This window comes from Bos indicus, chromosome 26 (genome assembly GCF_029378745.1).
Source record: "Bos indicus isolate NIAB-ARS_2022 breed Sahiwal x Tharparkar chromosome 26, NIAB-ARS_B.indTharparkar_mat_pri_1.0, whole genome shotgun sequence".
NCBI classification, from domain to species: Eukaryota; Metazoa; Chordata; class Mammalia; order Artiodactyla; family Bovidae; genus Bos; species Bos indicus.
The window spans coordinates 24,237,018-24,264,854 of record NC_091785.1 but is presented as its reverse complement, the minus strand read 5'-3'; the positions used below and the strand labels follow the sequence as shown (position 1 = coordinate 24,264,854).

The 27,837-nt window shown below is 47.6% G+C and overlaps 1 protein-coding gene across 3 annotated transcripts in view; it reads left to right on the top strand.

Moving 5' to 3' along the window:
• The window catches only part of SH3PXD2A (SH3 and PX domains 2A), a 248,436-nt gene that overhangs the window by 8,920 nt on the left and 211,679 nt on the right, over nt 1-27,837 (top strand). The gene's annotated exons all lie outside the window — the stretch shown is intronic.

Here is a 27,837-nt window from a genome sequence, read left to right as displayed (position 1 = left end):
TGCTGAGCCTAGCGAAAATAGCTGTGTGAAGGGGTCCTAGAACCCTCTGTCTGGTTTCTTCATCATTTGGGAAGGAGATGCTTTACCAAAAGGAGCTCTTCCTGATTGAAGCAAGTTTCTAGACAAGGTCCCTCTGCCATACTTCTACTCCAAGAAGCCTGTTCAGCTCAGTTCAGTCACTCAGTTGTGTCTGACTCTTTGCAACCCCATGAATTGCAGCACGCCAGGCCTCCCTGTCCATCACCAACTCTCAGAGTTCACTCAAACTCATGTCCACCGAGTCAGTGATGCCATCCAGCCATCTCATCCTCTGTCATCCCCTTCTCCTGCCCCCAATCCCTCCCAGCATCAGAGTCTTTTCCAATGAGTCAACTCTTCGCATGAGGTGGCCAAAGTACTGGAGTTTCAGCTTCAGCATCAGTCCTTCCAAAGAACACCCAGGACTGATCTCCTTTAGGATGGACTGGTTGGATCTCCTTTTCGTCCAAGGGACTCTCAAGAGTCTTCTCCAACACCACAGTTCAAAAGCATCAATTCTTCGGTGCTCAGCTTTCTTCACAGTCCAACTCTCACATCCACACATGACTACTGGTAAAACCATAGCCTTGACTAGACGGACCTTAGTTGGCAAAGTAATGCCTCTGCTTTTGAATATGCTATCTAGGTTGGTTATAACTTTCCTTCCAAGGAGTAAGCGTCTTTTAATTTCAGGGCTGCAATTACCATCTGCAGTGATTTTGGAGCCCCCCAAAATAAAGTCTGACACTGTTTCCACTGTTTCCCCATGTATTTCCCATGAAGTGATGGGACCAGATGCCGTGATCTTAGTTTTCTGAATGTTGAGCTTTAAGCCAACTTTTTCACTCTCCTCTTTACTTTCATCAAGAGGCTTTTGAGTTCCTCTTCACTTTCTGCCTTAAGGGTGGTATCATCTGCATATCTGAGGTTATTGATATTTCTTCTGGCAATCTTGATTCCAGCTTGTGTTTCTTCCAGCCCAGCGTTTCTCATGATGTACTCTGCATATAAGTTAAAGAAGCAGGGTGACAGTATACAGCCTTGACGGACTCCTTTTCCTATTTGGAACCAGTCTGTTGTTCCATGTCCAGTTCTAACTGTTGCTTCCTGACCTGCATATAGGTTTCTCAAGAGGCAGGTCAGGTGGTCTGGTATTCCCATTTCTTTCAGAATTTTCCACAGTTTATTGTGATCCACACAGTTGTAGCCAGGGTCAATTCAGGACCACTCTAGGCCCTTAGTGAAGATGTTCTCTAGAAAGCCACCTCTGGGAACTTTGCTTCTCTCCAAGTTGGTCATTTCTGTGAACGGGAAATACAGAGCTATTTGCAGTGCCATCTCTGCCTGCTGTCACCTGAGGGGAGGAGGTGACATCCAGGGGGCTGAGCTAGTGATGTGGAAGCAGCTGCACTTTCTGCTGTCCACTCAGCAGCCCTCTCCAGCCTTTGCTGTCATTTCCTTTGCCTGGTGAGGAAGCCGCCCTCCCTGAGCCTGGGTGGAAGTGCGTGGGTGGGGTGGGGGCCGTATCCCTTCCTCTCTGTGTATCAGTGCAGCATAAATTATGCAGCAGGGTTCTGTGGGGGCCCTCCTGTCTGTCTCTGGGATTCCTGGAGTGTGAACTTCAGACCTGGTGGAAATTGATCACTCCAGGGGGTAGGGGGGTGGGGTGCTGCCCAATGCTGATAGAGAACTTCAGGGCGGAGCAAGTGGGGTAAGGGATGGAGCGGATGTGCATTTTAAACCCTGTTTTGTTCATAAAGAGACTGACTCAGAAAATTGAGGTCGCACTGTTAGTCAAGCACAAGGCCAGGTGTGTTGGGCCCCTCGCCCTAGGCGATGCCTGTGTCACACTGTCACTATGACTCACATGTGGGTCCCTCTCCCAGAGGGATCCAGGGTGCTGCCCCAGGGTATCGGGGGCTTCTCCGGGCTCAGCACAGGGTCCTCCTGGGGAGTAGTATTCCTCGTGGAGAGGGCTTGCCTTGCGGCTTTGCCCACCTGAGGGTTCTGAGCACTGAGGGATTGTCTCTGGCGTTTGAAGCGGCTGCTCTGTGAACTCTTTCATGGTAGGCCCCATTCTGACCCAGCTTTATTCCGTTTCCTGATGGCCCAGACCCAAAGGGCTATTTTAAGGGCCTTGCCTGTGTGGGAGAATTTCTCTTTGTAACAACAGGGAGGGAGGCCTGGCATGGTGCTGGCAGTGGGGCTCCGAGAGAATGCAGTTCTTTCCTGAATTCTGCCTCCTGGGCAGGACTCAGCGGGCTCTCAGTACAGGGCCCCGGCACCCAGGAGGGACCCAGTTGCTTGTCCATGAGGGCAGGGCTTCCGAAGGTGGCTGCCCAGGGATTTTTGCTTGCCTAAGCCTAGGCAGCTTGGCAAACTGATCCTTTTCTCGCAGAGCTAAGGCCTGTAATAGGCAATGTCTGGACTTGGGTCTCAAGCGGGGGTTAATTATTGACTTTAGTCATCACTCACTGGCAGTTGGAGAAAAGCAGCCTCATTTTTCCCATGATCACTGGACGTCGCGGCTCCCGGGTAGGGGAAGTGGGGAAGTTGAGTCAGAGAATGTGTGAGTAGAGCCCTTCTGGGTGCAAGCATGGGGCTGGGGCTTCTTATCTGCTGTCTTCTGGAATCCCCATCGCCACCCTGAGCATCATCCCTGTGGGAGGGGCAGCCTCTCACCCTGCGTCAAATGGCCCTGAACAGTGAGAGCCGGGGTTTGAACCCAGATGTCTGCAGGGACAAAGCCCGTGCAGGTTTGATGGCTCACCCATCCCTGCCACACAAAGGTTAGGTAGCTAGTTGGAAGTATCAGTCTTTTGTCCTTGCCCCCAGCTGGAGACATCCACACATATCAAAAACTAGCTGCACTGGGTCTTTCTCTACCCACTCTGGTCTTCATCAGACTCTGGTCTCCGTGGCTGTATTTCTCCCTCTGCTTCATGCACCCTTGGGAATCCCAGCCATGATCTGTGGTTCTGTTGGGGTACAGACAGCTGAGAGCACTGCCCTGGGCTGAAGAAGGGAAGTGAACCCAAAGGGTTATGTACAGCAGGCCTTCCCTTGGAAGGCTGGGGCCCTGAAGCTTTATAGTGGTTTTGTCTCTCAAGAGCTTCCCGAGAGGCTGGGGGCCTAGGGAACACATCACGTGGGTCCCTGATAAAACTTCAAGGGTCTGGACTAAACCCTGGTTATCTGCCCACCCTGACCTTCCCCCCAAGCCCCTCCATTGACACATGATGTGGTTGGAGCTGGCACTTGGGATAAGATAACAAGCCTCTTGCTACCCAGAATGGACCCCTAGCAAGGTCTGGCCGCTATTTTGGGATTCAAAGTTTTATTCCCCCCGGACTCTTGTCCAGAGCACTTTTGAAAGCCTGCTCCTTCAGAAGCTCCAGCTGCCGGGGGCTCTCCATCCTCTCCTGGAGGATGGGGGCTAGCATGGCACCGTGGCTGGGAGCAGGGAGTGGTTTACTTCCCTGGCACTTGCAGCCTGCTGCTTGTTCTGGCTAAACTAGGCTCTGGCAACTGGACAGCTCTGGAGAGGGCCTCAGGTGTCCGCATTTGGAAGTTGAGGACATGAGGATGGGAGCAGAGCACAACGCCTCTGCCCCACGGGCTCAGCTCTGAAACTCCTACTGCCTTGTTACACTTGTTCACATGTCTTCTCTGCCATGGGCCTCAGCTTTCTCATCTGTAAAATGTAAATCAGTTCAGTTCAGTCGCTCCGTCGTGTCTGACTCTTTGCGACCCCATGGACTGCAGCACGCCAGGCTGTTACTCTACATAATGTTGGGCACATGATAGTTTTCAATAAATGGCAGCTGTTGTTATTATTATCTTGGTCATCCTTCATGGTTCTTTTTTGTTTGTTGGTTGGTTGGGTTTTTTTGTTTTGTTTTCTAGTTTTTTCCTTTTCGGTTATACTGGGTCTTCGTTGCTGTGTGTGGGATCTCTCTTGCTGCGGTGGCAGGGGCTTCTCTTTGTTATGGAGCATAGGTTCTGGGTGCTCGGGCTTCAGTAGTTGTGGGATGCGAGCTCAGTAGTTCAGTTTTCAGGCTCCAGAGTACAGACTCCATCCTTACGGTGCTTAGTTGCTCCAAGGCGTGTGGAGTCTTCCCAGACCAGGGATCGAACCCATGTCCCTTGCACTGGCTGGTGGATTCCTGGCCAGTGTACCTCCAGGAAAGTCCTCATGCTTCATGGTTTTGCTTAGTTTCTGTCACCTCTCAGAAGCTTTTTTGACTTCTCATCTTACAATGTCTCCTGTCTGTGAATTTTTATAATGTTTATTGTTTTTACCTCTCCTGTAACTCTTACCAAGAATGACCTTGGGTTGCTCAGTTTGGGGCAAGCCTATGTCTTGACTGGTTAAAAAGCTTGTTGAGGGCTGGACTCTGATCTGATGCTTATTTATATTCATTTATTCATTCATTTTAATACTAATTCATTCATTCAGTTACTCAATCAACATTTGAATGTTAACTGTGTGCCAGGCACTGGGAACATAGCAGGACTGCTAAAAATCCCTGCCCTTTTGGAGCTCACATTCTGATAGGGGAAGGGAAACAATAAACAAATGAAAAATTGGTGAAATCTGGAGTGTGGTAGATGGGGGATAAACATTGTAGAGAAAACTGAGCCGGGGGAGGGAGACAGGGAGTGGCAGCCGTGGTGTGAGTTGCTGTGTTAGCTTTTAGAGCTTGGCCAGGGACAGCCCCCGAGTATAGTGACTTTTGAATAAGATCTGAAGGAGGAGGACAAGTGAGGCCTGCAGATGTTTGGAGGGGAAGTGGTTTATGGAGAGGGAATAGCAAATGCTAAAGCCCTGAGCTAAGACCATGCCTGGCCCTTTCAGGGAGGAACAGGGGGCTGGTGTGGCCCCAGGGCATGAGCAACGGCAGAGCAGTGGGCAGTGAGGTCAGACAGGTAAAGGATCCAGTTTGGGTCCAGACCGAGCAGGGTGCTCTGCTCAGCAGCAAGGCTTCTTGACTTGCTGAAGATGGAAACTGGCCAAAAATACCTACTTGCGTGCAGGGCACCACCATGCTGAAAGCAGTTTCTCCGACTGGGAGCCCGAGGGTGGCAAGCTCCTACAAAGGCGGCAGCCCCCACATCCTCCCGTCTTTAACACCCCTTCCCTAATGCTAGTAGAAGGTCTGGATCACAGTGGGTCCTCAAACAGTGAGATAAATCTGTAGATGAAGTCTTTATTCTATTAAACCCCCTTCCTCCTACCCAACTCCTTTTTTTTTTTTTTAAAAAGAACCACAGCTTTTAACTTACAATTGTAGCAATTGGTTATTTGAAATGTCAAGTATATATTCCTGTTCTTGCCTGGGAAATCCCATGGACAGAGGAGCCTGGCAGTCTACAGTCTGTGGGGTTGCAAAAAGTCGGACACAACTTAGTGATTAAGCATGCATCCTTGTAATATTCTAAGTGTGGTCAGATCCTCAGGCCAGTCCCCAAAACCTTTCTCATCCATTGAGTAGGTGCAATTATAGCATCAAGAACCAGATGTCTCTAGTTCACCTGTATCACGGGCTAGCTTAGTCCATGTGTAATATCCAGGGAAGCTGTCCTCCACTGTTCAGTGAGAAGGAAACTTCCAGGCTAATTGATGACGATGGTGATGATGATGATAATACTACTACTAATAATATTTGGAGCATGAATTATGTGCCAGTCATTCTGCTAAGCACTTTGCTCATTGAATCCTTACAACAACTTGATGAGAAAAGCACTCTTACAGTCCTTACTTTATTGATGAGAAAACAGAGACACAGAGAGGTTAATTTACCAATGGTTATAAGCTAGGAGGAGGCAGGCCTGGGGTTCTGAGCCAGGCAATGGGGATACAAGCCTCTTGTATCTTATGTCCTGGCCTTCCAGGGAATCCTGCCAGCCAGTCTTGCCACTGCCTAGGTTGTCCATAGACCTTAGATACCAAGTATAGAAGTCAGGGAACAGAGACCACTGGTGGCAGGCAGGAGCGGCCCTCTTTGTCCCTGAAACAGGAAAAACCATTTGTTCCTGGAACCTGACACTTCAGGGGGTGGGTTTGCTGTGTGCCATTGTCTTCCTGGGCCATTTACAAGTCCAGCACTTGGGGCTGGGGACGGGGGCGGGGTGGAGTGGGGAGCAATGTGTAGGTTGGTGGAGGCCAGATTAGAGCGTCTGGCAAGACGTTTCTGACACCTAGGCCATTCAGCTCTCAGCAAAGCCCAGCAGGTGGCCAGGGCTGTTGCTTTAGCTGGGAGGGGGCACCTCCCCATCTGCCCTGCCCGGTTTATTGTTGGAATGAGCTGGGCCCTAACTAGTCCTTCCTCTCTTCCCAGGCCCCAAAATAAACAGCAGCTGTTGGCTGTATCGTCTCTGTCGCTGCCCGTCTGTCAACAGCCACTGGCTTTCGTTTGGCCCGCCTCTTTTGGGTTTAATGGCATGGGGCATTGGGGACTTTGCACAGCCTGCCTTGGTGGCCAGCTGGTGTGCCCTGGCATGCCCTCTCCCAGGCAGTGCTGACCTGTTGGCCACATGCTGGCACTGTCCCGTCCTGCCCTTCAGGTGCTCATGGTGATCACAGAACTCAGGCTCCAGACTCTGACATCAGTTCTGCTCCTGGCTCTTCTGCTTAGCTGCTGACTTCGGGCAGGTAGCCTAACTCTGAACCTCAGTTTCCTTCTCTGTGAAAATCTGGGCTGCCCCAGTGGCTCAGTGGTAAAAGAATCCACTTGCAATGCAGATGATGTGGGTTCAATCCCTGGGTTGGGAAGATCCCCTGGAGAAGGAAATGGCAACCCACTCCAGTATTCTTGCCGGGGAAATTCCATGGACAGAGGAGCCTGGCGGGCTACAGTCCAGTGTCACAAGAGAGTTAGATGTGACTTAGTGACTAAACAACAACGACAAAAATCTGGTCATGGGTTCTATATCCTGGCATCCTGTGAGGATTAAGACGGTACAGTGCTGTCTGGCTTCTGCCATTGAAGCCAGACTGGCTGAGTCCTCTCTTTAGCACTCAGGAAATTTGTGCCTTCCAGGGAGGTACTGGAGCCCTCCCCACGGAAGTTTCTCATCTGGACAACATGGGTAATAAACGCCTCTCCCAGGCTGGTGGTGAGGAGTAGATGAGCAGTGCCAAGCACAGAATAAGAGCTCGATGAATGGAATAATGTGTGCTCCCTTTGACAGATAAGACAGAACACCCCCTGAAAGAGTCATTTGCAGGCACACATTCAAGAACTGACAGAATGGCTCCTCTCCTAAGGGCTGGATTCGCGCGGCTGTGCCCGTTCACTTGGCTTTGTTTCTAGCCTGTGTTCAGAACTTCCACTTGAAAGGCTGAGGGTGGGGAGCGGGGGTGATGGCAGAACTGGTTATAAAGCAGGATGCAGGCACAAGCAAGGAAAGCTGGGATTTCTGTTCTACTTGGCAGTGGTTCTGCTGATGTAATATAAGAAACGGAAAGAAGACTGAGTCCGAGGCCATGACCTGCCTTCAACTGGTGGGGCAGATCCCCTGGGGTTGACCAGTTATCTCTGCTGATGTGTGAGCCCCCAGATGTTCTTTCATGTGATCTTCACAACCTCCCTGTGGGCCAGCTCGCCTTGGCTCCATACTCCGGGAAACTCTTGTGTTTTTGACTCTTCCTTGCAATCTATCCTCCCTTGTGGAAAGATTGTATTGGGAGCCCCAATTAAAGCATCCAGAGTTATCATTCTCAAAAAGGAAAAAAAAGGCACTTGACCCCAATTGTGTTTGACTTCAGTGCTACATGCCACTGTGGGCACATGAAGCCCCCAGAAAAGAGACCCTCACTCAGCATGGAGCATTTGCCCCGTCTTCCTGGAAGCCTGATCTTTAAAAAGGAGGCTGAGTGTGCTGTCTTGTCTCCGCCGTACTGTTCTTGTCCCAGGAGAAAGGTCAGTGGCAGTTTCATTCCCAACATTTGGGGTAACACTTTCTGATAGACAGTGATGAGAATCAGGCTGCACTTTTGAAAGGAACATAGCAAAGTAGTTTAGAGCAGGACCCTGGAACCAGATTGCCTAAATCCAAGTTTCCCCTCTTCCATTTATTTCCATATGACCTTAGACAAGTCACTTAACTTCTCTGTTCTTCAGTCTCCTCTTCTATAAAATGGGGATAATAACAGTGCCATCCTCATAGGATTGTTGGGAGGATTAAATGAGATAATGATGATAAAGGCACTTAGAACAGTGCCTGGGGCAGGGTTAGTGCTGCCTGAGGGTCCCTGTTGTCAGCTGAGCCAGCAGGGTAGGTGTAGGCAGCTCCCCATCAATCCAGGCCTGACAGATATACATAGAGAAGCCTTGAGAAGCCACCTGGCGTGTGTGATAGAGGCATCTGGGTTGGGGGTCGTGGCATGTTCTAGAGGAGGGGGTTTTCCAGTGCTGAGCGTGCTGCTCACCGCTCCAGCTCAGTTTCCTCAGATGACTGTGCCCAGGCCTTCCTCATAGGGTCACTCTGAGAACCCGAGACCGGGGAAAGCATCTCAGGGCCACTCTCCTTCTGGTGGCCATTTAAACAGCCTTGGGGTTTGGCATGGGGACCGGGGGTGGGGGTCGGTGGACTCCAGCCTGACCTTGCTGACCAGGAACCTTGAATCACACTCTTCCCACACCTCTCTCTCATGAGCAGCTTCTGGGAGGAGGGGGTTATTGCAGCAGGGTAGCCCCCACAGAGGGTGGCGGTGCCTCCTGCTGGTACCAGCGGTGTCCCAGGTTGTCACGCTCCCCACAAATGGTCTTGCTGGCTCTGAGGGGCCTGCTAGGAAGGGCTGCAGGTCTTCTGCCCGTTTTGCAGGTAAGAGAGGCTTGGAGAGGCACTGTACATGTGGAGGACACCATCAGTGCCCGTCCCCCATACCCTGAGCTCACCTGAGTTCCCCTGCAGTGGCTTCCAGCATGCTGGCAACTCCCCGCTCCCGCTTCCCCCTGTCCCCTCTCCCCACTTCACCTCTCTGGGGGAGGGCTTTCTCCAGCTAGGGCTCCACGAGAGCTTTGCTCCACCCAAGCAGGTATAGCCGAGGGAGGCCAGGGGAGGGAGTGGAGGCAAGTTGTCATCCCATCATTCCATCATCCCTGGGAGTTGATATCTCAGCTGCTTGCTCTCCACTGGGACAATTTGGAAGTGATTTCTAGCCAGAGGCCCAGAGGATCCCCAGCAGGACTGAGCCCCAGATGCCCACAGCAGTGACATGCCCATTAAGTACCCTCTATAGAAGACGATTGCTTCTTGGCAAGAAAGCTATGACAAACCTAGACAGTGTATTAAAAAGCAAAGATATCACTTTGCTGACAAAGGTCTGTATAGTCAAGGCTATGGTCTTTCCAGTAGTCATGTACACATGTGAGAGTTGGACCACAAAGATGGCAGAGTGCAGCTCCAATTATGGTGCTGGAGAAGACTCTTGAGACTCCCTTGGACTGCAGGGAGATCAAACTAGGCAATCCTAAAGGAAATCAACCCTGAATACTCATTGGAAGGACTGATGCTGAAGCTCCAGCACTCTGGCCACCTGATGCAAATAGCCGACTCATTGGAAAAGACCCTGATGCTGGGAAAGATTGAAGGCAGAAGGAAAAGAGGGTGGCGGGATGAGATGGTTGGATGGCATCACCAATTCAATGGACATGAACTTGGGCAAACTCCAGGAGATGGTGAGGAACAGGGAGGCCTGGCATCTGCAGCCCATGGGGTTGCAAAGAGTTGGACACAACTTGGCGACTGCACAACCACAACAATCAGCTTCTATCCTTTTCTGGTCTCACTTTCCCTACTTCCTCACTTGGGGGTTCCAGGAATCATCTCCCTGGTAAACAGCCTGCACCCAAGGCCTTGTCTCAGGGTCTGCTTTGGGATGAACCCAAACTGTGATAGCTGGCTTCCTCCTGCTGACAAATGGTGGAGCCGGAGTGAGAACCTCTGAGACTCAGTTCCCCAGGCCGTGCTGTCTTTCTGGAGGTTCCTGGGGTTCTTGTTATAGAAGAGTCGGAAAAGATCCTTATGCGATCCAGGGTTTTTTTTTTTAAGTTAATAAGAGGCAGTGAGTCATCATGGGCAGGGCTGAAGAATTCTTGATCAATACAGCAGCTTCTGCAGACCTCATCAGAGAAGGAGCCCAGTCAATGCAAACTTGACGGAGAGAAGCAGGGCCTTAGAAACGTGGGAATCTGACCTTATATAAACTTGTCTCAGGACAGAAGTAAACAAACAAGGGACTTATGGATAAACAGAAATCTAGTGTCTTTATCCATCATAGGTCAGGCCCGGAGCATAGGTCAGCAGTGTGTGTCTGAGGAAGTAAGGACGAGAGTTTCTGGCCTCTGTGCTCAGGTACAAGGTGACATATGCGAGCAAGACACTCTGTTGTTTTTATTGCTGTAATCTAGTTTCTTGTAACAGTGTTGGAAATTGTGGTGAGACTTGGTATCCTTAGAGTTGGTGAAAGCATCTTTAAGAAGATAGAAAAAAAGGAGTGTGTATGAGTGAGTGTGGAATGCACATGTATGTGGGGATGTGTTAGGTGCACGTGTGTGTGCGTTGGTGTGTTGTGGGGGTGTATTTGGGGATATCTTGTGTATGTGTGTATGTTATGGGTGTTTGGGGATATGTCTGGGTGATGTATTTATATCTGTGTGTTTGGGAGTGTGTGTTTATGTGTGTGTGTGTCTGTGTGTTTTGGATGTGGTATGTTTATGTGTGTGTGTGTGTGTGTATGTGGAGTACAAGCTGTTGGGTCGTTGTTCATCAGGCATATTCCTGGGGCCATCTTGTATCCTTGAAAGTTCCTTATGATCAGGCTAAAGGGTCCAGAAATGCTTAGATTTTAGTATAAAATGGTTTCATAGATTCTCACGTGTATTTACCATAACTATCTTTTCTTCTGTGCCTTTTCTGAGTTTGGCAGACCTCATTTCACTCTCACAGAAGAAAGATAGAATTACTCCCATCTTATGGGTAAGGAAACTAGGGATGGGGACGGTTAAGTCGCTGACTCACGGTGACAGCGCTATTAAGTGGTAGAACTGGGGTCTGACCAACCTCTTAACGTCTACCCTCCCCTGCTCCCTCCACCCACGTGGGGTGAGCTGGTGGGTGGAATTCTACCGTACTCTGCACACACAGAAAGGGCCCTCCTCTCCATCTAGGGCACTTGCTTCAGGAACATGACTTCTGGCTTCAGAAGAGGCCTTGGAGGAAGGCTGTGAGGCAGGGCCGCCTGAACCAGACTGATGTAGACACGCCAGAGGGCCTGATCCCAGGAAGGACTTGTTGTGACCCTGACCGGGGTGAAGATGGAGGAGAGACTGAGGAAGTGGGCAAGGAATTGAGAAGGGGTGGGGAGGAAGCTGCAAGAGTCCTTGGGTTCATCCCTGGGCCTCAAGGAGAGGGTAGGTACACACTTCTGCTGAGTAAGGAACCTTATACTTGGTTTTACCCTTCAAGAGCAAATGTCCACCTCCTGTTTTACGGTGAGCCAGTCACGTGTCCAGGTGTATGCGGCTGGGGTAGTGTGGAAATGTCTATGTTATCTGTTATGTGATCTAACCTCTAATAAGGTGACATGCAGAGAAACAGGCCTCCCTAGCCTGGATTCCTGGAAGGAGCAGAGGGCAGCCATTTCATCAGTGTGCATTCTTGACAGACAGAATCAGTGGGGCCCCTGGGCTTCCCTGGCCACTCCCACCCATGAGAGCTCATGTCAGACCAGTGGGAAATCCCACAGAAGCCGAGGTCCCAGATATGTGTCCTGGGACTCATTCATGGAGCTCAGATACCCTTGGGTTCCCCGAGCTGCTGGGAGAGGACTCCCTGGTACCCAGCCAGCTCAGCGATTCCAAACAACTCCTCAGGAGCAGACAGTTCCTGCCAGCGTTCCTGAGAACCGTAAAGAGCCACTCTGCCTCACCCATGTGCCCCAAACATCAGCCAGGCTATACCCTAGGAAGTAGGTGGATTCAGGCAAGGCAGCCTCAGCAGCCCAAATTTTCAAAAGCCATCCTTTAATAAATTCCCAGCACCAATGCTATTAATATTAGGCGTTAAACTATTACGGTGTTAACCCTGTGGACTTGTTTGACTCTCTGCTGATACGGCATCACTGACTCAATGTACATGTTGGAACAAACTCTGGGAGATAGTGAAGGACAGGGAAGCCTGGCGTGTTATATAGTTGGACAGTTGGACATGACTTAGTGACTGAACAACAACAACAATTGCTGATGTGAATTAGGGCGGAGGGGCAGAGTGCCGCAGTTACAGGTGAGGCAGAGTCCCCCACAAGCCACGTGACTGGGAAATTATTTTAATCTCCTTGAGCTTCAGGGATAATAAAAGCAGCACAGACTCATAGAGCTGGTGGCTGGCATCGAAGCATTATTAATGATAAAAACACAGGAAACAGTGGGAGCAGGGCATCCTCATGTTATGGCTGCAGGTAGTCCACATTGATGCTCTTAGCCCACCGCCCCCCTTTTTGGGGCACAGCTTTATGAGATATAATTCTCATACCATACAATCAACCCATTTAAAGTACACAGGTCAGTGGTTTGGGGTATGTTTATATTAATAGAATTGTGGCACAGTCAATTTTGGAACACTTTTATTACCCCAAGAAGCAAGTATGCTTTACCATCACTTCTAACCTCCTCCCTCGCACTGGTCCCCAGCCCTTGGAAATTCATTTCCCTTCTGTCCTTATGGATTTGCCTATTCTGGACATTTTATATAAATAGAATCAACAACTATGTGGACTTTTGTGACTGCCTTTCTTTCACTGATATAAGGCTTTCCAAGTTCATCCACCATCAGCCCTTTGATGGCTTATGGGAGAAGCTTGATTCTTTTTTTGTGCTGGCCCAGGGGCCCAGGGCACAGAGCCTCACCACAGCCTTGGCAGGTGGCTTGTGGCCCCAAGCACAGGTTCTCCTGGAGCATCTCCTCTCCCTACCTTTTGGAGCATCTGGCTCTTCTCTGCTGCTCTCCTGTTTTGAAGCTGGTGGAGGCTGGATCTTGTAGGAAAATGTTGAATGTGCCTAGAGTTTATTTCCATTACTTCCTCTGGCCTGGTCAGCAGCGTGGGGGCAGGGTGGAAACTGTGCAAAGTCTTTGCTTATCTGTCCCGGGGGACTCTCTTTCCGGGAGGGGATGGGGAGAGAGACAACACAGCATCTTTATTTGTTTTTAATGTTGACTAACTTCCCAGCCCCCTTACCACATTCTGGTGAAAGTCCCTGGGTTCCTGGTCAGGCTCTCCTCCCTTGAGACACAGGGTCATGAGACTTATCTCTTGGGGGCAGCTGATGGGGAAGTCGCCAAGTGTTTTGGAGTCCTCTGCGTATATGGACTCAAACAGCATTTGTTTGTCCTCTAGCTAGAGCTCGTCCAGTGCAAAACTGGAAATCCGTTAGGAGGCATTTGGCTGCAAGTAACTAAATCCCATCTAAAACTATCTTCAGCTATATAGAAATTTATCATCTTACTCTTAAGGCAGTTCAGAAGTAGATAGCAAAAAAATTATAATTTAAAAAACTATAGGATTAATAAACATTTAGGTCATTTTCAACTTTTTTATTTTCACCATTTTAGATAGTAGTGCCCTAAACATCCATATGTATATATATATGTGTGTGTGTGTGTGTGTATTTGGGAACTTAGGCTACTATTTTTGTAGGATACGTTGTCAAAGCGACATTGGTAGGAAAGAGTGTCTGGGATTGAGGACAGGTAGGTCAGCCCACATTTAATCCATTTTTCTATTCCTTCAGTATCTAATTTCATACAATGAGAACTGACATTTCCAATGAAGACCCTTGTGGATCCCTGATGTTTGTGAAATCAGTTCAGGAACATAGTATTATCTTACATCTCCGTCCACAATTTATGGCCGAGCATCAGGCTAAAGTAATGTTTAAAAGCAAAAGGCACAATGCAAAGGGCTTTTTGGTCAACCCAAGTATTTGGTATATTCTGTCCTCTGAGTACCCTACTTAGCAGTTTTGTTCAAAAGATTATGTGATTCCCTGTTGGAAAGCACAGGGGGAAATGTCTTAACAATACCAAGTATTGTTTAGACTATAAGGAAGTGGGGAGCCTCAGATGTTGCTGGTGGAAGCAGAGTCCTACCATGTGCCTGGGGAGGAAGAAAACTGGAATACTCTGTGAATTAAGGCTGCCACTTGGAATAACACAAAATCACAGGAGAAGAGGATGGATAAATAAATATGCTATATTCATATGATGGAATTCTGTGCAGTTAATGTGAATAAAATTTACAAGTGTCAACCTGGAATGATCCCCAGAACAATACTGAGTGAAAAAGCAAGCAATAGAATATTATCTCTTGCACCATTTATGTAAATATTATTTATCTAAATTTCATACCATTACTATAAATTAAAAATTATTCCCAAGAAAATAGTGCCTTATACATGTTTACATATGTTTGTGGAAAAAGTATAAAAACACAGATCAGAAGGAAACACACAAAAAAATTCATGAAACTGGCCACTTCTAGATGGGGAGAGAGAAATGGGGCTGGGAGGAGAACAAGGTATTTAAACTTTTTCCATAATGTGTTTCTCTAATTTAAAAAATGTTAAAATTTTAGCCTTTATTTATTTTGATTGCCGCCTAGAAGGATTTGTTATATGTTACATGTATTCTTCATTTGTTCATTCACTCATTCAGCAAAGGTTTGTTAAATGCCTACTATGTGCCAGGCATTGTTCTAGGTTCAAGACTATATAGCACACAAAAGCAGACAAAAATCCCTGTCCTAGGGAGTTTATATTCCAATGAAATGTAAAAAAAAAACAATGTAAAAAAAAAAAACAATGAAATGTAAAAAATGTAAAACAAGTTTATATTCCAATGAAATGTAAAACAAATTTTTTACTTTTTCAAAGTAAAAAATTATAATACAATTCCCAGGTTAAAAAGATAAGTTAATAAAAAGTTAAAACTTTTTAATGTTTAAATGTATTCCTTCTTTGTTTATTTAATGATTTTGCAAAGTTACCATAAAGCAATAATTCATATTAAAAAAATTCATTTTGTATTTATTGAGGAAAAATATTAAACTCAGAATCAGGTGCCTTGGTCATTGGTATGGAAGTTGGGTCTAAATCAGAATTTAAAAGGGCAAGAAAGATAGGGGCATCTTAACATAGCTTTGATTCCAACACAGAATTTGGTTGAGTGACTCTTGAAATAGCAAAAGTAGCAATTACAAAAGTAGCCCAGAGCCCACCACACTGGGTGAGCCCTACCTGGGAGTAGAGCTTATCTGTTCAGTGCCTTGGGTGGGATGTATCATTTATTAGAGCACTGAGCATGAAATGAATGCTTTGTGGAGATACAAGAGCAGATGTGCACAGGAGCGTGTGTGCGTCTGTGTGCCCATGAGCACATGTGTATGTCCAGCGGATTGCTTACTCTGTGCCCTGCACTGTTGAGTGCTTTCTGAGTTCCCTGTCCTTTAATCCTCACAACTCTGGGAGGTAGACGTGTTATCGCATCACCATCTTACCAAAGAGGAAAGAGTCTTAGCCAGGGTGGCAGAGTCAGTGATTGGTGGGCTGGGAATCAGAGCCAGGAGCCCTGGCCTCTGGAGCTCGTGCTCTCATTCCTTAGGCTATTAAGCGGGTAGGGGTGAGGGAAAGACAATTCTGGGGAAGGCAGCGACAGAGCAGCCAATAGATGATGGGGAGCCCTGAGGAGACTGGTTGTGGGACCTTGGGACATGAAGAGAGACTGGGGCCTGGGGCTGGAGCATCATGCTTGGGTGTTCAAACTTCCCTGCAAGCATAAGAAGCCCCTGGAGGTGTTGCTTGACATGACCCAGGATGTGTTTAAAGATGTAACTGCACACATGGTGTGAAGGATGGATTGGACTTCAGGGACTAAGGAAACCGGAAGACCAGGAGGGGATGGCAGTGTGATGCAGCAACACGTGATGAGTGGGTCAGGCTCCAACAAGGAGGACTGAACATCCCTTAAATTGCTCTCCCAGTTCAGTGCTGAGGGTGCTTTGTGCATGATTCTGTGCAGCATCAGAACCACTGAACTAGAGTAAAAGAAACAAAAGGCAGATCTATAGCCCTCGCTGGACTGTAACATAAGAGGTTGGAGGTAGCTGCAGTTCATCCACAGAGTTGACTCCATTCTGCTTTAAGGTTAAGCCTTGATAATCTGCAACCCCTTTCAGTTCAGTTCAGTCACTCAGTTGTGTCAGACTCTTTGCAGCCCCATGGACTGCAGCACTGCAGCATTCCCTGTCCATCACCAACTCCTTAAGCTTGCTCAAACTCATGTCCATTGAGTTGGTGATGCCATCCAACCATCTCATCCTCTGTCCTCCCCTTCTCCTCCCGCCTTCAATCTTTCTCAGCATCAGGGTCTTTTCTAATAAGTGAGTTCTTCACATCAGGTGGCCAAAGTACTGCAGTTTCAGCTTCAGCATCAGTCCCTCCAATGAATATTCAGGACTGATTTCCTTCAGGATTGACTGGTTGAATCTCCTTGCAGTCCAGGGGACTCTCAAGAGTCTTATCCAACACCACAGTTCAAAAGCATCAGTTCTTCAGCACTTAGATTTCTTTATGGTCCGACTCTCACATCCATACATGACTACTGGAAAAACCATAGCTTTGACTAGATGGACCTTTGTCAGTCAAGTAATGTCTCTGCTTTTTATCATGCTGTCTGGGTTGGGGTACTGTCTGGGTTGGGGTATAGCTTTTCTTCCAAGGAGGAAGCATCTTTTAATTTCATGGCTGCAGTCACCATCTGCAGTGATTTTGGAGCCCAAGAAAATAAAGTCTGTTACTATTTCCATTGTTTCCCCATCTATTTGCCATGAAGTGATGGGACTGGATGCCATGATCTTAGTTTTTTGAATGTTAAGTTTCAAGCCTGTATGCAGGTCAGGAAGCAACAGTTAGAACCGGACATGGAACAACAGACTGGTTCCAAATAGGAAAAGGAGTACGTCAAGGCTGTATATTGTCACCCTGCTTATTTAACTTATATGCAGAGTACATCATGAGAAACGCTGGGCTGGAGGAAGCACAGGCTGGAATCAAGATTGCTGGGAGAAATATCAATAACCTCAGATATGCAGATGATACCACCCTTATGGCAGAAAGTGAAGAAGAACTAAAGAGCCTCTTGATGAAAGTGAAAGGGGAGAGTGAAAAAGTTGGCTTAAAGCTCAACATTCAGACGACTAACATCATGGCATCTGGTCCCATCATTTCATGGCAGATAGATGGGAAAACAGTGGAAACAGTGGCTAACTTTATTTTTCTGAGCTCCAAATCACTGCAGATGGTGATTGCAGCCATGAAATTAAAAGACACTTACTCCTGGGAAGGAAAGTTATGACCAACCTAGACAGCATATTCAAAAGCATAGACATTACTTTGTCCACAAAGCTCCATCTAGTCAAGGCTATGGTTTTTCCAGTAGTCATGTATGGATGTGAGAGTTGGACTATAAAGAAAGCTGAGCACCAAAGAATTGATGCTTTTGAACTGTGGTGTTGGAGAAGACTCTTGAGAGTCCCTTGGACTAAAAGGAGATCCAACCAGTCCATCCTAAAGGAAATCAGTCCTAAATATTCATTGGAAGGACTGATGCTGAAGCTGAAACTCCAGTACTTTGGCCACCTGATGCGAAGAACTGACTCATTGGAAAAGCCCTTGATGCTGGGAAAGATTGAGGGCAGGAGAAGGGGATGACAGAGGATGAGATGGTTGGATGGCATCACCAACTCACTGGACATGGGTTTAGGTGAACTGCGGGAGTTGGTGATGGACAGGGATGCCTGGCGTGCTGCGGTTCATGGGTTCACAAAGAGTCGGACATGACTGAGAGACTGAACTGAACTGAACTGAAGTTTCAAGCCAGCTTTTTCACTCCCCTCTTTCAGTTTCATCAAGAGGCTTTTTAGTTCCTCTTCACTTTCTGCCATAAGGATGGTGTCATCTGCATATCTGAGGTTATTGATATTTTTCCTAGCAATCTTAATTCCAGCTTGTGCTTCATCTAGCCCAGCATTTCTCATGATGTACTCTGCATATAAGTTAAATAAGCAGGGTGACAATATACAGCCTTGACTTACTCCTTTCCTAATTTGGAACCAGTCTGCTGTTCCATGTCCAGTTCTAATTGTTGCTTCTTGACCTGCATACAGATTTATCAAGAGGCAGATCAGGTGGTCTGGTATTCTCATCAGTTTCAGAATTTTATACAGAATTTTATTGTGATCCACACAGTCAAAGGCTTTGGCATAGTCAATAAAGCAGAAGTAGATGTTTTTCTAGAACTCTCTTGCTTTTTCGATGATCCAACAGATGTTGGCAATTTGATCTCTGGTCCCTCTGCCTTTTCTAAATCCAGCTTGAACATCTGGAAGTTCACGGTTGTCATACTGTTGAAGCCTGGCTTGGAGAATTTTGAGCATTATTTTACTAGTGTGTGTGAGATGAGTGCAATTGTCCGGTAGTTTGAGCATTCTTTGGCATTGCCTTTCTTTGGGAGTGGAATGAAAACTGACCTTTTCTCATCCTGTGGCCACTGTTGAGTTTTCCAAATTTGCTGGCATATTGAGTGCAGCACTTTCACAGCAGCGTCTTTTAGGATTTGGAATAGCTCAACTGGAATTCCATCACCTTCACTAGCTTTGTTCGTAGTGATGCTTCCTAAGGCCCACTTGACTTCGCACTGCTGGATGTCTGGCTCTAGGTGCGTGATCACACCATCATGGTTATCTGTGTCACGAAGATCTTTTTTGTACAGTTCTTCTGTATACTCTTGCCACCTCTTCTTAATATCTTCTGCTTCTGTTAGGTCCATACCATTTCTGTCCTTTATCGAGCCCATCTTTGCATGAAATGTTCCCTTGGTATCTCCAATTTTCTTGAAGAGATCTCTAGTCTTTCCCATTCTATTGTTTTCCTCTGTTTCTTTGCATTGATCACTTAGGAAGGCTTTCTTATCTCTCCTTCCTGTTCTTTGGAACTCTGCATTCAGATGGGTGTATCTTTCCTTTCCCCAAGGAAAGGGGATCACCTTGATCACCACCTCCTATACAATGCTGTGAACCTCCGTCCGTAGTTCTTCAAGCACTTTAATCTATCAGATCTAATCCCTTGAATCTATTTGTCACTTAGGTCATACCTGAATGGTCTAGTGGTTTTCCCTACTTTCTTCAATTTAAGTCTAAATTTTGCAATAAGGAGGTCATGATCTGAGCCACAGTCAGCTCCTGGTCTTGTTTTTGCTGACTGTATGGAGCTTCTCCATCTTTGGCTATGAAGAATATAATCAATCTGATTTTGGTATTGACCATCTGGTGATGTCCACGTTTAGAATCTTCTCTTGTGTTGTTGGAAGAGGGTGTTTGCCATGACCAATGTGTTCTCTTGGCAAAATCTGTTAGCCTTTGCCTTGCTTCATTTTGTACTCCAAGGCCAAACTTGCCTGTTACTCCAGGTATCTCTTGACTTCCTACTTTTGCATTCCAGTCATCTGTAATGAAAAGGACATCTTTCTTTAGAAGTTCTTGTAGGTCTTCATAGAACGATTCAGCTTCAGCTTCTTCAGCATTAGTGGTTGGGGCATAGAGTTGGACTACTGTGATATTGAATGGTTTGCCTTGGAAATGAACAGAGATCAGTCTGTTGTTTTTGAAATTGCACCCAAGTACTGCATTTCCAACTCTTTTGTTGAGTATGAGGGCTTCTCATTTCTTCTAAGGGATTCTTGCCCACAGTAGTAGATATAAGGATCGTCTGAGTTAAATTCAGCCCCTTTAGGGGGTTGTAGTCAGGAGGGTGGACCCAGAAGGTGAAGGTAGCACCAGAGCAGTGAGATTCCACTGCAGCTGCTGGCTTCATGGCCTTTCTCTGTGCTGGTTTTCCTCACTTCTCATCATTCCTCTTATCTCCTGGGATAACCCCTTTCCACTTCCCAAACAAAGATGTTTCCCTAGATTCTGTCCAGTCATGAAACCTTATACTTCCATTTTCTCCTCTCTGTACTCTTTGCTTCTGGATCTTCTTCTCCACTTAATCTATGACCTCAGGGTAGATCTGTGTCCCCAGGAGGACCTTCTCCTGGCTCCAGACAGCCACCACCTTCTCCCCAAGGGCAGACTGTCCCCCGCCACTCACCCTACCCTACTCCCTGACCACGCAAGTATTTAAATTAACAGCACCACCGTTTTCCCAATCCCCAGAGTCAAAATCTGAGAGTGACATTTGACTTCTCCCCTGACATTCACTTGGATTCCGTGATCTGCTGAGTAGTGGTTCCCAGATATACCTGGGAAGATGGTGAAGAATTTCTTTCTTTGGGATCACGTGCTCCAAACCTGGAGGCTGATTCAGGTAGCCGGGCATGAGGGCGGGACCCAAAGTCCATGTCTTTTTCAAAGCTCTCCAGGAACTTCTGATGCTGAGCGAAGTGCTGGAACTACTGCCCAGGTCTGCTTCTGCGCTGTCTCATGGATTCATTAGCCTTTCACTTCCATCTTGCACTCCTTTCTCCATCACCCTAATTCTAGACCACGTGGCAGTTTAGATGGGCTTCTGCAGGGCACTGCAGCCAGCCAAGACCAGAACGGTCACCTTGTGGTCACCCAGCATCTCTCTCGGCACCTTTGCCCCAAAGCCATTTATTGCCTGGAACTTGCCCCCTCACCTGCTGAAATCCATTAAGCCTCATGTCAGATGTGTCTTCTAAAGGACCATTGAAATCCACCCAAGACAGATAGGCTTCCTCCACTCCTAGCTTGTAATAACTACTGGTTTACATATTTCTTCCCTCTGCAAGATTAATTGAACAAGCATGTGTGAAGCACTAACCCAGACATTTAGGATGAGGAGGGGCAGACAGGGTCCTTGTCCTTACACTCCAGGCTACTCACCAGATGCTAAACTCCTTAGGACAAGGGCTCTGGAGGACCCTGAGTGTGCTCTCCGTCAATACTTGCTGGCCTTGGCTCTGTATCCTGCCTTTCCTTCCCAAAAGAGTAGGTCATATGCTGGTTTTTCTGCCCTCAGGTGCAGCAAGGTAATTGTGTTTTTCAGTTTATTGCACATCATCCCATTGCAATGCCCTCCTCCTGCTTTATTTTTATTTTTTCTTCTTCATCCCTAATTTTCACTCCTATCCTTTCCCCCTTATACATCCCCTCTAACCTGTTTAACATAAGCCCATGTGTCCTCAGAAGGGGGCTTCTTCCCAGGTGGTGCTAGTGGTAAAGAATCCACCTGCCAATGCAGGAGATGCAAGAGACAGGGATTCGATCCCTGGGTCAGGAGGATCTCCTGGAGTAGGAAATGGCAACCCACTCCAGTATGCTTGCCGGGAGAATTCCATGGGCAGAGGAGCCTGGTTCATGGGACTACAAAGTGTCAGACACAGCTGAGCACAACACACACATCCTTAGAAAACAGGCTGTTTTGTTCATATGTGTGGTTTGTAATCTACATAAATGGTGTGCTGTAGGTTTGGTTGGGTGGTTTCCCTTTTTATTCAATACAGTGTTTGCAAGATCTATTCACGTCGTTGTATGCGTCTGCTTTATCGCTCCTGCCTGTTGTGTGGTGTTCCATACTGTCAGCCACAACATTTTGTTTACTGGCTCCCTATTCTTAATGGACACCTAGCTTACCTCCAACACTTCCTACTGCAAACATTGCTGCAGAAAAACATCCCTGTACACTCAGCCCTTTCACTCTGCACAGATTTCCCAGCACGGACACCCAGGGGTGGGATCACTAGGGCCCAGGCATATACAAACGGAGTTTAAGCACCACCCTATTGTTTCTTTAGAACAGCTATACATACGGTTTATTCGCCTCCCAGCAGTGAACCAGGGTTCTATCTCCCTACACCCTCACCAACATTTGATATTATTCAGAAGAGTAGATTTTTCTCTCTCCTTTCCAGAGAGGGTCTTCCAGGCTGTTGGTGCTTCTCCCCCATGGACCAATCCAACCAAGATTGGAAGACATAGTACATTTTAATGTCTTCATATCATTCCTTCCTGGCCTGTCTCCCTTGCCTGTAATGAAAGTTCTTTTTACAATTCCCCACCCAGTTCTCACTAATGGGACCAGAAACCTAAAACCTTTCTCAATTATCTTAAGAACTCAGCCAGCTTTTCAAAACTAAACCTCCTTTGTTTTTTGAGTTAATCCAGAATAAGCCCCTCTTATCTCGTTTTCCCCCTTTGCCCAGTGCCTCCAAGCCTCACGGGCCATTCTTGTGAATGCCCCAGAAATGGCCTTGGACAGGTCCTGCTTCATTCACCTGTGTGTGCCATGGGTGGGCGTAGGACTGCAGACCTGCCCCGGATGTCACTCCCATCACAGAAGCCAGGTCTGGGATTTCACTCTCTCTAAAAAATGTGGCCTGTAGCCTTGTTTGCAAACAGAAATCAGTTGGGCTTATTTGCTCGGAATAATTATAGGGAAAAAGACCCTTACCTAATACTATCCAACTTTTGGCCTGAATGTTTCAGTGGATAGTTAATCATAACTGTTCTATGACATCTTTTTTGTTTTTGGGGCCACACTGCACAGCTTGTGGGATCTTAGTTCCCCGGCCAGGGATGGAACCTGAGCCCTCCCAGGGAGAGTGGGGAGTCTTAACCACTGCTCCTCCAGGGAATTCCCTGTTCTATGACGTCTTATGTTGCTGGGGTGGACTATTACTGAAGTCTGCAACCTTGCCTTGTTCCAGCAAAGCACAAATGTGGCTTTAGGTCCTATGTTAGGTACATGTTATATGTTTGCCTGATTTCTCCAGGTCCTCTGTGCGTTCTGGGAGGGTGATGACTAGGGTCTTCCTTACCCTCTGTCTCTGCAGAGCCTGCCTGCCCGCTCCCCCACCGCCCCTCCCCACTGCTGCCCCTCCAACTCCTGTTCCTAGAGCTTTACACTTAGCAGGTGCTCGGTAAATACTTGTTGGGTGGTTGACACTGGATTACATGTTAATCCATTGTTTTCAAAGTCTCAAACCAGACCTATTTAAACAAACAAACAGAATCCTCCCTTTAAAAAGTGGCATTACCCTCTTACTCTTGCACATGTTCATTTTAGGCTCATTTATTGCTCTTTGGGGTGGAGTGGTTCTTGGGAGAGTAACTCTGAGAGCCTCTTAAAAGAGACGTAATAAATTACACCCTTTAGAGAAGATTGGATAGCTGCTTGTATCCCAGAATTGGGGTGGGGAGCACAACATTTCAGACGGTTCCTCTGCTCACCACCCCCACCTCCACCCTCCACCTCCACCCCTGCCTGCAGGACTTGCCTTCCAGAGTAGTGTGCGGTATCCTACGGATTGCCATTAAATAAACAGTCCCTTGAAAACACAACGTGAAAAAAAGTGCTGCCTATGTATTGCATCAGGAGAGCTAAATATTATGGAAAAGGCCAAATATTTCCATCGTGTTAACAAAATAAGAACCCGGCCGTGTGGACCGTCCCACTCAGTGGGCAAAAGACGTGGTGGAGACTTCATAAGGAAGAAGAACTGTCAAGACAGCATGAGCGGCAACGGGCGACTGCCCCGTTGAGAGAAGAAAGTGTGTACGTGCGTGTGTGTGTGTGTTTCCACATGCTATGGCAGAAGTTGTGACTGTACTGTTTACCTGGGAAATCAATTAACGACTGCACTGGTGTCTGTATCTCGACTCACCCCAACGATGGGCCAACTGTGACTCGGCCTGGGGGTGAGCTTAGGAGGAGGGGGAGGACGTGCTGAACAGAAACAGTCTTTGTTCTTGCAAGACCCGAATGGCAGATTCACAGGAAGAGAGTCCTCGTGGGCCTGGAATGAAGATGGACCCTGGGAGATAGGGCTGATGGCTCTAGCAGAGGCCCTGCCTTTGGGCTGTTGGCCAGGGAGGGTCCCTGACCCTGAAGTGGAATATCTGAGTGATGAGATCCCGCTGGCTTCCCCGGCCCACCTCCCTTCGCCAGGTTGAGCTTGTGAAGCTGGGGGAGCGCCATAAGGCCAGGCGGCCTGACTTTAATTGGAAAGAGACCAGGAATCATCTTGCTTTTATTAAAAAGTTAGGCTGGGTTATCTCAGGGCTCTCCCCCAGGGACGGTGATGCTTCAAAGCTGACCAAGTGCTGAGCTGCTGGCCTGCCCACTTTAATGAGCTGGGGGAAGCTCATGTGAGGAGCAGCAGTAAAATTGCTCACCAGACTTGAGACATGAGAATGTTGTTTTTAAACCTGAGAATGTTGTCCTTGACTCACTGGGAAGAACTCCCAGGTGCAGAAAGTGGACTCGTGTCCCTCCTGCTGCTTTGGGACCCGACACACTCACGAGCTTCCCAGCTTCCTCTCCTGAGCACAAGTCTCCTGTCCCCGGCCAGGTGTGGCTGCCAAGATGGTCTACATCAGCTGATGGAGGACCACAGCATCCTATTACAAAGACATCCCTCCCTCTCTCCCTCCCCAAAGATACCAGTGTCCTGTGCCACCATGCTGGGCCCTGCCAGGCTGATGACCACCATCTCTGGCACTTGCTGAATTCTAGCCAGGGACTGTGTCAGTCAGTCAGTTCAGTCGCTCAGTTGTGTCCGACTCTTTGCAACCCCGTGGACTGCAGCACACCAGGCTTCCCTGTCCATCACCAACTCCCTAAGCTTGCTCAAACTCGTGTCTGTCAAGTCAATGATGTCATCCAACCATCTCATCCTCTGTCAACCCCTTCTCCTCCCACCTTCAGTCTTTCTCAGCATCACGGTCATTTCTAATGAGTCAATTTTTTTGCATTAGGTGGCCAAAGTATTGGAGTTTCAGCTTCAGCATCAGTCCTTCCAGTGAATATTCAGGACTGATTTCCTTTAGGATTCACTGGTTGGATCTCCTTGTCCAAGGGACTCTCAAGAGTCTTCTGCAGCACCACAGTTCAAAAGCATCGTCTTCGACATTCAACTTTCTTTATAGTCCAAGTCTCACATCAATACTTGACTACAGGAAAAAACCATAGCTTTGACTAGATGGACCTTTGTTGGCAAAGTAATGTCTCTGCTTTTTAATATGCTGTCTGGGTTGGCCATAGCTTTTCTTCCAAGGAGCAAGTGTCTTTTAATTTTATGGCTGCAGTCACCATCTGTGGTGATTTTGGAGCCCAAAAAAGTAAAGTCTCTCAAAACTCAGTAAACACAGGCCTCACTATAAGCCTCACACCAGCCCTCTACAAAGGCAGGACTATCACCATCCACTCTTGCTAACTCCATTTAACAGATGAGGAAACAGAGGCTCCAGCAGGCATAGAAATGTTTGCTCATGGTCACATGGATGGTCTGTGGCAGGGCTGTAATTTACACCTGTTGCTGTTGTTTAGTCACAAAGTCTTGTCTGGCTCTTTGCAGCCCCAAGGACTATAGCCTGCTGGTCTCCTCTGAGCATGGGATTCTCCAGGCAAGAACACTGGAGTGGGTTGCCATGCCCTTCTCCAGGGGATCTTCCCAACCCAGAGACTGAACTTGCGTCTCCTGCATTGGCAGGTGGATTCTTTGCCCCTGAACCATCAGGGAAACCCCAGAGTTTACACCTAGGCCCATGTCTTTCAACGCTGCCCCCTGTGTCTGAGGACTGTGCAGAGATGGCCAGGACACAGCCTTGTCCTCAACACTTCACAGTTGAGGTGGAGAGTGAACACTTCGTCTTTAGAAAGACAGTTTGGTAGCAAAAACTCCAGGTGAGCTCTAAGGAGGGGGTGGAAGGAATTTACGGTGCATACAACGTGCCAGGCTCTGTGCTACATGCCTTGTGTCCATGACTTCTTTTTAATTTTCACAGCAACCCTGTGAGATTCACAGGACCGAGGATCAGAGAAGTTTTGTCACTTACTCGACACCACACAGCTCATGGGTGGTGGATCTGGGCTCAAGCTCACATGTCTAATATTTCATAATAACTATAAATGGAGTTTAGCCTTTTAAAAATTGTGAATCACTGTATTGTGTACCTGTAACCTATATAACATTGTACAGCAACTATACTTAAATTAAAAAAAAAACACCTCACACACTGAACTCCAAAGCACATTCTCTTTGCCTGATCCCCGTCCCTCCTCCACCCGAGCTCCCCAGGTAATTCATGAATGTGGTCACCACAGTGGGTGTGGACCTATCAGGATAACTGGTTAGCCCCGGGACATCCTTGTTGGGAAGGAACTGGATTCGTCCCTTGATCACATGCATGCTCTCTGCTTTTCCCTACTTCCTGCCCAATTGGAAACTCACCTGTCCTTGACCCCCAGCCCCCTCCAGGCACCTTTTCCTAGTTCCCTAATGCTGTCCATGCAGAACCCTTGCACTGGTTCAGCCATGCTGTCCTTGAGGAAAGCGTGCCCATATCTGTTTTCTCATCTGACCTTTCATTCATCCAACAAGCATTTATTAAATGCCTGCTGTGTGCCAGGCACCCTTTGAAGTGTTACAAGTTCCTGCATGAATCAAAACAATTACAAGTCAGGAGAGGAAGGAGATTACAGGCTGGCTGGGAAGACCGCCTTTATGAACAGTTTCATGCGTGGACCTGCAGGGATGGACTGAGATTAGGATAGGAGCAGCATGCTCTGAAGCACGAATAGCAGTTGTTTAGTCACTCAGTCTCGTCTGACTCTTTGCAACCCCATTGACTGCAGCACGCCAGGCTTCCATATCCTTCACCATCTCCCGGAGTTTGCTCAAACTCATGTCCATTGAGTCGGTGATGCTATCTAGCCATCTCAGATAGAATGGGATGAGATGAACAGGAGGCAGCCCTGCAAATTTAGAAGGAAAGAGAAGGGTGTTCCAAGCAGAGCAAACAGCACTGACAAAGTCTCAGTGGGGTAGCAGGGAGGGAGGTGTTTCAGGATTCTCATGAGGGAAGTTCCCTATTACCACTGTGATTCCCATTGTATAGGTAGTTAGGTGAGGCCCAGGAATGCTACTTTCTCCTAACCTGGGGTTGGGCCTAGGTTGCTGCCAGGTTCTAAAGTGTGCCTGGGGCACCAGATGCCATTGGACTCACTGAGAAAACAGTCCTAGCATCAGGAGCCAGCTCCACCCACATCTGGGCTCAAAGGCTGGCCACGTTCCTAGTAGATCTAAAGCTCTCTGATCACGAGAAGGAGCTAGAGAACACATGAAGAGCCTGGTTGGGGGATTCTGGGCTCAGTGCAGAGAAAGGACAGAATCAAGTGGAGCCTTGTTTAGGGAAACCTGAGAGGCAGCATTGTCCAGTAGAAAGGGCAGAAGCTTTGGAGTCCACCAGACCTGGCTGTGCATCCGGGTTTCCATCTGTGTGACCTTAGGTGAATCATGTGACCTCTCAAAGCCCAGGTGCCCTTGCTTGCACAATGGGAGTGACAGTGTTACTGACATGACCTTTGTGCCTGAAATGCTCGGATGGGAGTCTGGCATGTGGTCAGACCTGAGGACGCACTGGCACCTTTACTGACTAGAGTTCATGAAACGGTGGGTGTGCAAAACAGGCCAATTTGTGATTTCTTTAATTTACAAGGGGACTTCTTTTTCTGTTTGTTTGTACTAGTTTTGTGTTTTGCTGCACCACTCGGCATGTGGGATCTTAGTTCCCTGACCAGGGATCAAACCCCCAACCCCTGCATTGTAAGTGTGGAGTCTTAACCATGGACTGCTAGGGAAGTCCTTTCAAGAGGACTTCTTGTTTTTTAAACAAATCTGCTGATGAATCTTTTGTACAGAGAGTTCCTCATACAGTTTGGAAATAAATTTGTTTTATAT